This window comes from Acinonyx jubatus, chromosome B3 (genome assembly GCF_027475565.1).
Source record: "Acinonyx jubatus isolate Ajub_Pintada_27869175 chromosome B3, VMU_Ajub_asm_v1.0, whole genome shotgun sequence".
Classification (NCBI taxonomy): Eukaryota; Metazoa; Chordata; class Mammalia; order Carnivora; family Felidae; genus Acinonyx; species Acinonyx jubatus.
In genome coordinates, this window is record NC_069386.1 from 114,553,344 (window position 1) to 114,567,822 (window position 14,479).

Consider the following 14,479-nt stretch of genomic DNA (forward strand, 5'->3'; position numbering starts at 1 on the left):
TGATTTTTGGTCAGCCCTATAACTGATGTCGATAGATTTATTTCTCAGGATATCCATTTATAGCTAGAGAGTATTTCCCCAGGTTTCTGTACTCATTTATGTAAAATGCTCTAAAATCTTTGTAAGAGGAGGAGGCCATTAATTAAGCATAACTTCAGAGAAGTTATTTAGTCTGGGTTGCCAGGTTTTTCATATAGTTATGTGTAAATAAATGATGACTAAGATTTCTTAAACAATACTGATGAAAATTTTTCTAGAGTTATTGTACACTTGTAGCATGTTTAAATGTATACTTTGGCCCCAGGAATTTATTTCTAGGAATTTGTCTTAGTGAAATGGAGAGCATGTACAAACATGTCTGTACCATGCGTTCACTGCAGCATTGCTTAAGGTAAAAATTTGGAAATTATGTGCAGTAATTTATGGCTCTATTCAATACTGTATCCAGCAATGCGTCCATAAAAATGTACATCCTAAAATATTTGAGAGAAGGGAAAATAGTCATGCTATAATAAGAGAAATGCATGTTAGGAATTGTACACAATGCCAACTTTATGAAGAAAAAGCGCTCTATTCCTCCAAATATATTTATTATTTTATACTTAAATATATAGATACATGCACTCACAAATAGTTTGATGTTTTTCTTATAAATAAAAAAAAAATGAAGTGTAACATGCATACAGAAAAGCACACAGACTCTAAGCTTTCTACGTTGATAAACTTTTGTAAACTCAACACATATGTGTAACCATTACCTAACTTAAAAATTAGAATATTATCTAATTCTAAAAGCTTCCTCATGTATTCTCCATTCCATCACCCTTGCTCACCCTCTTTCCCCAATACAAGGAAAGGTGACCACTGTTGTGACTTACATCACCATGGGCTAGCTGTGTCTGGTTATGAATTTTATAAAAATGGAGTAATACGGTATGTACTCTTAGTCTGGTTTCCTTTGCTCAATATTATATTTGTGGGTATAACAGGTTTTCTCTCTCCCCATGTAGTATTCTGACATGTAACTCTACTGCAATTTATTTATTTATACTGAACATGTTTTGTGTGTGTGTGCGTGTGTGTGCAGTTTTTGCCATCACAGCTAATGCTGTTATGGGCCCATTCTGTATGTGTTTCTTGGGCACCGAGGTGCACATTTCTGTTGGGCATCTATATCTAGGAATGGGTAACTGGGGTTGTGTTATGTGTTTGTTCAGTTTTTGTAGGTAACACAGAACATTGGAAAGTAGTTATACCAGGTCACCGTTGTTAACAGTGTTCGAGACTGCCAGTGGCTCCACATCTTCACCAACACTTACTTTTAGTTTTTCCTTTCAGCCATTCTAGTGGCTGTGGGGTGGTGTCCATTGTTTGTTTAGATTACATTTTCCTGAGGACTAGTGAGAAATTGCGCTTTGACCTGAATAAATTCCCTTCTGGGGAAATCTTATGTTATTAAATCTTGTGCTAATCAACTTCATGTTAGCAGTAACAGAAACGGTTACCTTCCTCTGGCACCGAGGGCGTGTTGTACGCCCAAGTTCTTCAAATCGCCAGACCCGAAGTTGTTTCTTCTGGATCATTTAAGTGGGGCAGTCATTAATAGATACAACTTGTCATGCATCCAAATTGTGCTGCTTGATGATCCAGTTTATGTGATTTTCTGTTCTATATTGAGCAAATGTTTGACACTGTGAAATATTTCAAGTTACCTATTCGTTTTACATCATGACTGATTAAATGTGGCCAAAGAATTCAATTTAAGAAATCCGAAAGGGAAAACTTTTGGGCTTTCGTGTGCTGATTTTCTTTAGACCTGTATATCAAGAATGACTCACCCCGTTTTTATTCAGAGTAACTTTTAGAAGAATCTCACTCTACAGTAGAAAATTGCAAGTAAATTTAATGCAGATGGAAAGTGGATTTGAGACTTAAGTCTGGGTCTAATCGCTACATGGAATATCTGAAGAAGACTGGTAGTCTTGGCATCCAGTTCCTGGCTTTTAGTATTAACTTTTTTTGGATCATAAAAGGAAACTAAGACATCCTTTAATTATCAAATTACTGGTCTTAGAATAGGGAGACTTCATGGTAGAACTTCAGTCTGCCATCTTGAAATAACACTGGTATTGAGCAAGTCCTGTGTACCCAGGCTTGATGCCAAGCATTGTCATGTTTTCTTGCTGAATCCTCACCAGTAGTGTGAAATAGGTAATGTTACACCTGTTTCATATATGAGGAAGTTGAGGCCTTGAAAAAGGCCACATGATGAGTAAATGTGAGGGGCAATTTCCTAACTCTGATTTTATGATTATATGGTGGAAAATCGTAGTATTTAGGACCTTTGGTTTAAGTTGAACAACTCTGTCAACTCTTTAGATGTCCTGGGGGTACCAGTAACATATAAAAATGGAGTGCTAGTGTTTGAATCTCAGATGAAGGCCACGTAGGGTATGTTATGGAGAAAATTGTTCTTCTAGCCTCATTCTCTCTCATACTGTGCCGAGGTTTTCAAGTAATCATCCTGATTAAAGACACATTTTTCAGTAAACGCTAATACCACCAGTAGAGGTGATGAAGTTAGAGAAATTTATGGCCAAGCTTCAATCTTAAGGGAACAAAAGCATGCATTTGTTAATTTGTTTGTTTTGAATGCTGCAGCTCTTGCAGGACTCTCTGTCCTAGGTAAATCATATATGAACCAGCTCCCAAGGGACCTGAGTTCTTATGGAGATCTAAGACATATAGGAAGGTAACCTTAATACCAGGTAGAAAGGGCAACCGGTATGAGGTATTTAGCCTGGGGCAAAATGCCGCAGGAATTCACAGCGGATGACAACTTTCAGCTGAAGTCTATCAAGAAACGCTTTCTGGAGAAGGTGGCCTTGGAACTACCTTTGACGGGGAGACAGAATATGGATACTTCGAAATTGGTGTCTGGTTCCGGGCAAAGCTACTACATAGTTTATCTTTTTATGACTGTGAATAAATATGCTAATTAAATGAGTACTGTAGATAAAATTTGAGAATTTTACCCTATCAACAAAAAATGGTATGCGTTGTAAAACCGTAATGTTAAGGATGAAGCTTAGGCAAAGCCCCTTTTACTTTTAGCTCTGGCCTCACCTACTCGGTGTCACCCCCACTTACGGGCCTTCTCTGCCCTCTCACTGTGGAGGTTCAGAAACGTGTGCTGCATGAGACGGGACATCCTAGGCCGTCCATGCCTTCTTTACACTTTTCATAGATGCTCTTTTCCCTGCAGGATTGCCCTTATTATCATGTTAATATTTGTCAGAGCCTGGCACACATCCCTTGTGAGTGGAGCACGAATGAAGAATTAAATGAAATAGAATGTTGTGCTTTGTACTAAGTTCCTATTTTTATCACGCACAGGTACTTGCTCAGTTAGTTGCAGCCTGCCCCAGAAAATCATTGTAGTGTAACTGCAACAAGCTGGTTTACAAGCAAGAGGAGCTGAGTGTGCAGGTTTGTGACTTTACGTGAAAATGGTTTTACTTTTAGCTATGATTGTAGGTGTGCTATTGTTTGACCACATGAGTGATTCCTGTAATGGCTGATTCTAAAATCGTTGTTTTTGTTTTGTTTTCCCCCTCATCCTTTCTCTTAAATTGTTTGGATCGGAAGAAAAGGAGGAGAAGGGCTTATTCTCACTGCCTCAATTACTCATTTAAAATTTAAAATTCTATTGACTTTCCACAACACTGTTGAGACCACAAGATAAACTTCCTAAACTAGAAGTCTTTAATTGGCATTTTTTATGTGATGAGATTTTGTTCTCTTATAGCCTTCTAGTAATTCAAAATCCTTACTGAGGAAATTTTAGGTACAATAATAATAGTTAATCATTATTGAATAATTTGTACCCAGAAGTTTGCTAGACTTTTGCCTTCATGATCTTATTTAACCTCCACATCATCCTATGAGATGTTGAGCAACATCCTGATGTTACTTGTAAGGCTAACCGATTTTGACAAGATTACATCACTCGTCAGTGGCTGAGCTGGGAATTGAACCCACATCTGTTTGCTTCAGTGCCTGACCCACTGTGTTAAATTGTTCTTCCCTGTTTTTTTCTGTGTATTTATGCTTCTCTCCTCACATTTTATGGTGATAGGATACATCCTTGTTTTTTAGCTTCAAATGATATACTTCAGTTGTCCCTAATCCTTTATGTAACAGTATTTGTTGATTTGACATCTTAGCTACTTTGGTCAAAACACTTCCATTTACTATGGTGTTAACGGTACTTAGAAATCGTGCGGTTTTCCCCTTTAGCAGTTGACAGGGAAGAAGGTAGGCTATTTCGTTTTCACATGTCGTATCCTTTTTTAACTGGTAGTTGAAACAGGTTCTAATAGTCCTCTGAGACAGAACCTTGGAGTTTAGATAATTCTTTCACTAGTTTGTATGAAATAGCATCTCAAGTCAGTGCGTGGTGTAACTGTGCAAGAGCACAGTGCGTGGGTAGTAGCAAAGCGGCCCTTGCACACTGCTGGGCAGAGAGCAGAGAGAAGGGTCAAGCAAATGAGAAAGTACAGGGACACAGTAACTGACCCAGCATTCATAATGTGTTTAGATTGCGTTAGAAAAACTGTCAGTAAAACCCTAAGAAAGAGACTCTTAGCTCCAGAGAACAAACAGGGTTGCTGGAGGGAGGCGGGTAGGGGGATGGGCATTAAGGAGGGCATTTGATATGATGAGCACTGAGTGTTCTATGTAAGTGACGAATCACTAAATTCTTCTGATGAAACCAGTGTTATCCTGTATGTTAAGTAACTGGAATTGAAATACAAACTTGAAGCATAAAAAAAAAACCAAAAAAACAAACTTACAGAAAGCGTCATAATTCTTATTGTTATAAGTAGTTAACATCTACGTTTTAAAACTATCAATTTCACATCCTGTAATGCTACAGTGGATAACTGTTTATTATATATTGGTCTGCCAGTGCTTGTGGGGTAGGGTGGTATGCTTTGCCAGTCTAACATGTCTAGACAGAACCAAATGTATGATTATATAAAATCACAGCTCAGGGATTATGGTTGAAAAACTTTAATGATTATTGGCAACTCCATGCTATTTCATATTACTTTGCATCCTTCTTTTCATGGCCTAGTGCCGTAAAAGAGTTAAAGTTTATTTTTAGGCAGAACAGAAAATGTCTAAAATGTGATATGATGTGAATCTAGTTTCTTAAGTAAAATATATTTTCCATGCAAATACATGTTTCTTGATTTGGAGAATTGAATGAACCTAAGTAAGAATGATCGCTTCCAGCATTAAAATTGGATAGAAGCTCTTTGAAACCAATCTAAGAACAACAAAACCACTACTTTAAATCCAAATTAGTTTTAAATGTGTGTTGACTGGCACTGTGTCCAGGGTATTTTTTAGGAGTTCAGACTGTCCTGTATCTGTTTAGTTTTTATTTCCTGTCTTTTCCCTCAAGTAGTCTTCTGGGCAGTCTAGCTGCTAGCCTTTTCTTCTTTGCAGGAGAGAAATTTCCAGCATCTCCTCTTCCTCTGTGGAGCTGTCTCCTCCCACACAGGCTATTATAAACAAGCTACAGCGAACATCTTCTTAACTGAGTGCAGGGGTTCCTTACAGAGCCCACATACTGTTCCTTCTTTTTTTAGATTTATATTTTGCCATGATTTTCCCCAGTTTTTTTTTTAATAATGTCATTGGATAATCAAAAGTTTTATATAGGACTAGATCTAATGTATCAATTTTAAAAAGTGGTTATTCCTGTGTCGTAGGAAGCCTTTGCCTGCCCCCTCACCTTGAGAATATTCTGTGTTTTCTTCTGAAAGCTTCATGGTTTTAGCTTAGGCTTAGGTCTGTGTTCCACGTTGAAATGATTTTATTCACATGCCATCTTAGTGATATTCATTCTTTAAGAGAGATATTACCTCTATTTTATAAGTGAGGATTTTGGCTCTCTGAGAATTTGGCACTCTAGCCATTGCATGTAATAGTAAATTTGATTTATAATTTTAGAACCTTTTATAGATGATCATGATGAAACTATATGGTAGGTCGTATCTGTATATATACCATTTTGCTCTAAACCTTTTTGAGATGTATTTCCATTGTCACAAAAAAAAAAACCCACATTGTTGCTAACAAACAAATGTTCTTTTGGTGACCATGTTTATCCCCATAAAGAAACCAGAGGTGTTAAGTGCGGAACAAGACTGCAACCTTGATGTTGCGTATATTTTATTGGGGAGAGATGTAGTGTTTATGTACAAATGTCCAGTGAAGTTGCCTGGTGTGATTTGCCTGTTAAGGTACTAAATCCTCTTGTGATAAGAAATTGAAGTGAAATGATCAAATTGACTCAGCTATTTAACCTGGCCTAATTACTTGTTTTTACTAGATACGGTACGGGGCTCAAAACTGCTATCAGCGTTCAGATGTCTCAGGGTTATCGCTTATTCGTACTACTTAATGCCTCTCTCTGACATTGTAGTAACATCACTAGTTCCAGCGTCTAAGGCTCAAGAGAATTTTCAGCGATCGATGTTTCGTTGAGGGTCTGTGTTTTGAGTGTTTACTAGGTGCTAGCTGTGCTGCACGCATCGTATTTCTCACAACAGTCTCTTTTTCAAGCACAAGTAAAGAGAGACTTTCACAGTACACACCTGGGGGTCATGTGGGGGAACCCACTCCAGTTCTCTAGTAAATCTGAGTGGCGATTTCGCGCAAGTCCTTTCATGTGTCTGGGTTGAAATAAGTAACGCTACAGTGTGCTGGTGATTCAGTCAATTCTGAGATACTTGTGGAGTCCTCTGGGGAAGACAAGGGGCTCCCTGTATTGGATATGAGAGGTACGCAGAGGTGAGCCGGACAGGAGGAAGCTAATGTTACTCTTAAGGAAGCTTCACCCTGTCATTGGACTGCCCTCCATTAGAATGTATGATTAAACACATTGGAAGCTTGCTGTTGATTGGGGAGAAAGACTGTCCTTTGTTTTGAGCTGAGCAGATGAGCATCACTAAGACTGTTCACACGCATCACTTAAGGACACTGAGATTCCCTCACAAAGCTGGTGTTGCCCCTGCTGCAAATCGGGCTTGTGTCTGCTGGAAGGGAAACGGGCCAGGTTCACAGCACTCTTCGAGAGTGGCCTTCTCACTAAGGAAACATTAGCTTCAGTTGTTAACTCTCAAAGAAAGTGGGACAGTTCTCAGGCTGCTCTTTATTTGTGTAGATAAACAACAGGCATTTAATGGAGCCATGCTGAAAGCAACAGTAAAACAAGTCGCTGTGTTCTAATTGTAGCCTCTTAGCAAGGTTATGTTAGTTTTTTTAATCTAAAAATTCTGCCTAAGTGGAGATTTCTGTGCATTATGAACCAAATTAAATCCTTTTTCTTAAATAGTATTTGTTCTGCTGAATGTTTGCTACTCTTTCTGATTAAAATGGATTAAAATGGATGTTTATAGTCTCAAGCACATTGACCAGTTAGTTTTTACAAACTCTTCTATACTGTGCATAGGAACCAGATTTAATGGACTTAGTTATTTGTTCTTTCGGTATATTTTGAGAACGATTTTCTGCTTCATATTTGTTCTCTTCATTTTGATTAAGTGAAGTTTTGCTAAGTGCTTTTGATCTATAAATCAGTTACTGATACATGTAAGTAGTTCATAATTTTAAGGAAGTAAGTGAAACTGACTCTGTCCTACAACTCACAGACGAGGTTTTAGAACATTTCTGCAGAAAAATTTTCTGGCTGCAACACTTTTAATTGTCATGTGAAACCAACCATAGATTTCATTGCCATCTCAGTGTCCAGGTTATGTCAGCAGTAATGACAGTTGGTAGGTGATTCTTTGAGTCAACACCGTGTGTGGGTATTTACAAACCACCATTGGATGTTGCTGTGTCGAAGTGAGTGTTGACTATCATTTATAGGTAGAGAACTTTCTTGTCTTTGTACATATTAGGTTATCTGAATCAAGTAATATTTGCTTAGCTATTTATATGTTAATATGTTTAAAAAGAAATTTCTCTACGAAGAGGCATTAATCATTCACTATTTGTTTGATCAGATGATGGCACTGGCATTCTATTGTGTAATCATAAAATAGCTTGTCATGTTTAATGCCAAGAGCAGATGCACTTCCCAGTATAAACAGCATGCAAAGCCCAAATCTAAATGTGTTATTTAGGAGCATATTAAAATCATTGTATTTTTTGTGATTTAAAAAAGTAACTGCAGGTTGCGTTGTGTCAAATTAAAAAAATGTGATTACTGCCACAACTTAAAATCTGAAGAAGCAAAATCTGGCCCATATGTTTTCATGTATAATGTGTTATTCTTGCAGACTATGTCATGCATAGAGGTTTAGTGCATTAACTTCGGAACCAGGCTGCCTGGATTCAGATCTTACCTATACCGCTTACCAGCTCTGTGATGTTGGGCAAGTTACTTAATCTCTCTGTGCTTCAATTTCCTCCTTTGTAAAATCGTAATCATAGTGATAATAGTATGTACCTTGTTAGGAGAATGATACAAATTAATATAAAGTGCTTAGGACAGTGCCTGGCACATAGTAAGGACAAATGAGCAAGACTGTAAAGCGTGAAATAGGTAGATGTGTGCGTTACAGGAGCTTCTCCTACAATCAGTCCCAGTTCTTTTAAACTAAGTCAGTGATGTCTTGATCAGTCAGTGATACTTGTGGAATAGCTTTCATGCTACATATGGATCTAGATTCCCTGGGGCTTACAAAAGGAATAAAAAGCATGGTTACTACTTTGAAAGCTTGCATCATACTTACATAGGTACCCAAAAGGAGATATACACAATTGAGTATTATATAGCAATGTGTAAGTGAAAAAGTGTGAATCTTTTACAGTAAAAGCAGAGGGGGAATGAAGAAGTATAAAAGGTGAATTTTGACCTTAGAGGGCAGGTGGTTCATTTGGTTGAGTGTCTGACTCTTGATTTCAGCTCAGGTCATGATTTCATGGTCATGGATCGAGCCCCTCATTGGGTTCCTTGCTGAGAGTGGAGCCTGCTTAAGATTCTCTCTCTCTCTCTCTCTCTCTCTCTCTCTCTCTCTCTCTCTCTCTCTTTCTCTCTCTCCCTCCCTCCCTCTCCCTCCCTCCCTGCCTCCCTCCCTGCCTCCCTCCCTCCCTCCGTCCCTCTCTCCCTTCCTCCCTCCCTCCCTCCCTCTTCCCCACATGCTCTCTCTCTGTCTCTGAAATAAAAAACAAACAACAACAACAAACAGAACCCTTCATCATGCAGTGGATGAGTTCACACACATCGTGCTCAGCCCTAGCCAGGAGATTGATGTGGTTAGGTGAGTAGGAGCTGGGGGGCAGATGGGCGGCTGGCCAACCTTGACTGCCTCCGTGGCTCTGGCCCTGAGCTAGTAGCAGCGGCTGGGGGTGCCTGGCAGGCCCCTTACACTGTGTCAGGGGAGCCCCATGATGTGATACCACAAGCTTTGTAAACCCCAGGGTATTTAGATCAGGATAGGGAAATGATAAAGCCGGTGAGGTGGTAACATGACTTCATACCTTTGAGAAGTTTACCTTGGGGAGCTTTGTAGCTGCAGTGGGGGGAAACTTCCATTACTGCAATTTATAAAGAACCTTTGGACAGCTGAATATGAAGCCAAACGACAGGTGCCAGATTATAGACACCCAGCTACACTCTATCTGTACTAGAAAGTCACAGTGGATTCTAATAGGGAAGGGTTTGTAAAAGAAGGAGGAGCAGTTAGCAACAACAGCTTCCTGCAGTGACTTTGGGATTTTTAATCCAGGCAAGGAGACTTTTAGTTTCTGTCTGCTGTGGATTATTCTCTGGCACTTAAGCAGTCTCCAGACTAGCTGTGGGCTTTTCAAGTGGCTGTGCAGCTGGGGACACTGCAAGAAGCCTCTTACATACCTCAAAATGAAAAAATAAGCATCTCTGATATTAGCCAATTCTGCTCTCCAAATACTTGCAAGAAATGTATATAATCACAAGGAGGTCTGCCTGTGGTGATCATTTGGTGGAGCTGCTTGTATGTCATTAGATTTATGTGTTCTCACGATCTTGGGTAAATTTTGTAAAGGTTTTGGGACCCTAAGGGTCATATCTGTAAAATGAGGGTGTTGGGGTAAGTAGTCTGTTGTCATGCCCAAGGCGCGAATACTGTGTATTTCAAAAGGGGTTGGAAGATTTTCTTCTGGTCTTCCAACTATACGTGGAAAACTTTGTAGAGGAGTCTGAAAGTTTTGAGGAGCTCTTTTCACTCAACAGTGTTTATCGAAGACTGTGTACCCGAGACTACTCTGGGGGGCTGGAGATAGATCCGTGAAATAAGTTGGGGTTCTTCTCCTCTAGACATCCCCTTACATTTTAAAGAGAGGGAATATATTCACAAACACACGAAGAAGTGCTAGGAATTACTATCATGTTGGATGCGGAGTTAACAAACGGGAATAGTCAAGGACAGCAGCCACTTGGCCTGAGTGGATGGTGGTGGCAGCTTCTGGTCTGGTGAATGGAGCAGATCTGGGGGGTGAGGCCTCCGCATTCTGCTGTTTGACATGCATCTGGAGTTTCAGATTTGAGAGTCTTCACTGTGTACTTGGTATTTGAAACTTTGAGACAGGGTGAATTCAGCTGATGACTGAATTTAGAAAGAAAGGGGCAAGAGATGGGGACCAAGCCTGGAGGTTGGAGGTTGGTTGTAGGAGAGGAGTAGGAGAGGGAGCTCGGTTGGCTGCTCTTGGCTTCCGCTAAGCAAGTCTGTTCAACGCTAACACGTGCTCTGCTCTTTCCCTGAGCTCAGGGACTACCTGTGTCTGTGTAGGTGTATACTGCCCCTACATATACATGTAAAGCTTAAAAAATGCCTCTTAACACACAATACTCCGTATTTGCAAAGGGCTGAGAGACGAGAGCTCTCTTGGGTGACTTCCGTCTCCCTTTCTCCTCCTCCCGCCAGGCTCATTGAGGCAGCCACACTGTGGGCTCTCAGTCCTTCTAGGTCTGCTGGTTGAGTTGAATGTTGATCAAGAATTGGTTTCATTTTTAACAAAAGCCCGTTTTGGTCAGTCGTACTTGTTATTGTGTAATTACATAATAGGAAATTGTATGTAATTTGACTAAATGTATTGTTTTTCTACAAAAATATGCTAAATACTTTTCAGGGCTTCCAAAGGCAGGCCTCCAAAAAGAATGCTATTAAGTTAGGTATGGCCATGGCAACTCTAAAGGAATGGGGGAGTAGTTAAACTTCTGTAAGATTCTCAGCTTGTTTCCTGAAGGCCTGCGAGTGTGTATTCCATTCTAATAAAAAAGGGAGATTGGGAGTTGTGGATGATGCTTTTTGCTTGTGATTTGTGTAAGAATGACTAGCCTATAGTCAGTCTGGAGGCCTGTTATTCACGGAAAAGACATTCACTCTACTTCAGGAAAATGGTAAAAGACTGTACATTTCAAATTAGATGGCTAAGCTGTGTGTGTGTGTGTGTTGAGGGGTCTCTGCTAACTGAGCCTTTCCAGCTTCTAAATCAATTATCATCGTGTTACCTTAGTTCAGTGGGGTTTTACCGGGTGGACCTTGTGAAAAGCAGTCTGTTGTGCCAAAAGCCATCAAAAGGCTCATGTCCTGCTTTACCACTTCTTGGGCTTGATGGCAAAAACGTTTTTCTTTTTAATTCATAAAAATTTATGTTGAGGGATGTTGATCACTTTAATTTTTGTAATGTAAAAATTAGATGTACCCTATCCATCAGATAGTGTAAACTGGTTCAGTTGTGACTTGAACACGTAGAAGACTGTTACATGATGGTCGGGCATCTGAGTTTGGAGGAGCCCTGAACTACATGGAGAAATGTGCACAGGATGATGTGAAACTGCAAAGGGTACAAAGCATTTTACACGATCTCTGAAAACCTGTGCCACAATATTAAGAGTTTACCTCTGGGTGGTAGGGTTGTGGGCGACTTCTGAATTTATGTTTTATACTTTAAATTTTGTAGTTTTCCACTTGTGTTATTTCTGTAATTACATAGTACTTTATTATATTACAGCAGTGGATGATTTGAAGCTTTAACAAAGAGGCCTTTTGAACTTGGTTGCTGTTGAGAGGTAGTACGTCATAGAAGGACTTAAGTAAGAGGGAACATAAATAAAACAGTAAAAGTTACTTTTCGTCTTTGAAATAATTATTAACTACTTACAATTAAAAATACAAACAAAATTACCTTTATTGTTATATAATGTACATACATATATAAATAACTTTAGTGTTCATCTGTATAATAATAAAGATGACATAATATATAATTAACATGTTAGTATTTATAAGTATACAAATAAAAGTGGTTTTTATTTAAAAAAATTTTTTTGTTTTTAGTCTTTATTTATTTTTGAGAGAGAGACAGAGCACAGACAGGAGAGGAACAGAGAGACAGAGACACAGAATCCGAAGCAGGCTCCAGGCTCTGAGCAGTCAGCACAGAGCCTGACACAGGGCTTGAACTCACGAGCTCTGAGATCATGACCTGAGTCGAAGTTGGATGCTTAACCTACTGAGCCACCCAGGTGCCCCATAAAATTGCTTTTAATCTCCATGGTTGTTATTAATAATTTACAATAGATATTAATCTTTATAATAACCAAGTAAGGTGAACAAATCAGAATTTTCCTCCTTTTAGAAACAAAGAAATGGAGTCTCAGAGAGGGTCATTTCCCTACCCCAGGTTACATGGTTGGTAACGGCAGGTTTTGAACCCAGGTTTTGTGATTCTGAATCTGTTGGTCTTTCTGCTCCTGGCAATGTATTCCAGTCTTTTCTCCAGCAAAGTTAGGTATGGAAAGAAGTAGTAATAGGAATCTGGCTTAAAAGTCCTAAACTGAGGAACTGCTTGTGGGTAAAAGGTTAAATAAACTGGGTGAGGTACAAGTCTGTCTTTGAAACAAGAACTTGAGGGGCGCCTGGCTGGCTCGGTCAGTGGAACGTGTGACTCTGGATCTCGGAGTCATGAGTTTGAGCCCCACGTCAGTGGGTAGAGCTTACTTAAAGAGAGCAGAAATGCTATCAGAAGGAGCCTAGGTTTATGTTTTCCAGAAGGGGTGCATGTGTTGGGGAGCAGGAAGAAAATAGTAGAGCTGTTATTAAGCAGTTCTAAGAAACTAAAATTTACTGACATTCAACATCGGGGTTGAAGCTGGGACCCTTGTGTAGGTCCTGTGTCAGACAGTCAAGTCTCCTGTTTGGGGCGCAGCTGACCCGGAGCTTCTTGTGTGGGACTCCCTCGGTGCTGGGGGTGCAGAGGGGCCCTTCCTCTCTTGTTTGCTGTCAGCCTGTCGTGACTTGAGGCATTTGGTCAGTAGCCTTATGGGTTGTGCTAATCAGCTTTAGTTAACATGGGAGCTATAAAATTGATACCTGGCTTTAAAAGATTCCTACAAAGAACCACAGGATGAAGGTCATGTTGATAATGCAAACCCTAATGAGCTGTGAAAAATTGGCAGAGCTGAGACTTCTCTCGGTACCAGCTATTATCAACTATGAAATGAACTGAAGGGTGAATTTTGTCTGAGAAAATTGTTTTCCTTTGTGGAACGATGGTGCAGTTACAAGACTCCTCCAGAGGAGGAGGTGTTGTGATGCAGGGGTGTCCTTAGTGCTTCTGGGGAACAGCAGATAACATCCACCAGGGGTTATGGTCCTTTTCTTAGTAGAATTTCTTTTTACATTCTTCCTATTCAGCAGGCATTTCTTGAGTATCTCTTAGGTACCAGGCACCAGCTAGAGTGATGAAGAAGGCAAAACCTTAAGAAGCTCCAAGGCTCAATCTCAGGGCGCCTGGGTGGCTTAGTCGGTTAAGTGTCCGACTTCGGCTCAGGTCATGATCTCACGGTTCGTGGGTTCGAGCCCCGCATCAGGCTCTGTGCTGACAGCTCAGAGCCTGGAGGCTGCTTCTGATTCTGTGTCTCCCTCTCTCTCTGCCCCTCCCCCACTCACACTCTGTCTCCCTCTGTCTCAAAAATACACGTTAAAAAAAAAAAAAGATGTCAATCTTGTGCCATAATTATAGACTGAGAGTATTTTAGTTGTAAGGGATTTGTGGAGTATCTCAGTCGACCCTGTTGTTGTTTAGTTAGGACTTCTCTGCCACGCACTTCACGCTGATGTACCTGTGCCGTCGTAATACCTAGGAGCTTTCGAAATTTCTCCCCTGAGAAATTGTGTGGTGTCCTCACATAATGGCATCTAGTTTTCCTTTCTCCATTTGACTATTTACAGTTACATTCTTAGTCCTGATTTTCTAACTTGCATTTTTGCCCGGAGGCCTTGCTAATATATTCCAGCCTGGAAAAAAAAAAATGTTTTTTCAAACTTCTCTCTAAATCATGTAAAATGAATGAGTTTTCCTTTAAAAAAAATAATGTGTGTGTGAATTCCTGTGTACTGATTTTATTTTGAAG

General features: G+C 39.8%; 1 protein-coding gene across 26 annotated transcripts in view; it reads left to right on the forward strand.

Annotated features, from left to right (window-relative positions):
- SIPA1L1 (signal induced proliferation associated 1 like 1) overlaps positions 1-14,479 on the forward strand; it is a 363,206-nt gene that overhangs the window by 106,641 nt on the left and 242,086 nt on the right. For 9 of the 26 annotated variants that reach the window (XM_053224652.1, XM_053224649.1, XM_053224651.1 and 6 more), the window contains one exon: positions 3,397-3,489. The exons of the other annotated variants lie outside the window; for them this stretch is intronic. The gene's annotated coding sequence lies outside the window, so the exon portion shown is untranslated. The remainder of the gene's footprint in view (positions 1-3,396; positions 3,490-14,479) is intronic. 26 annotated transcript variants of the gene reach the window in all.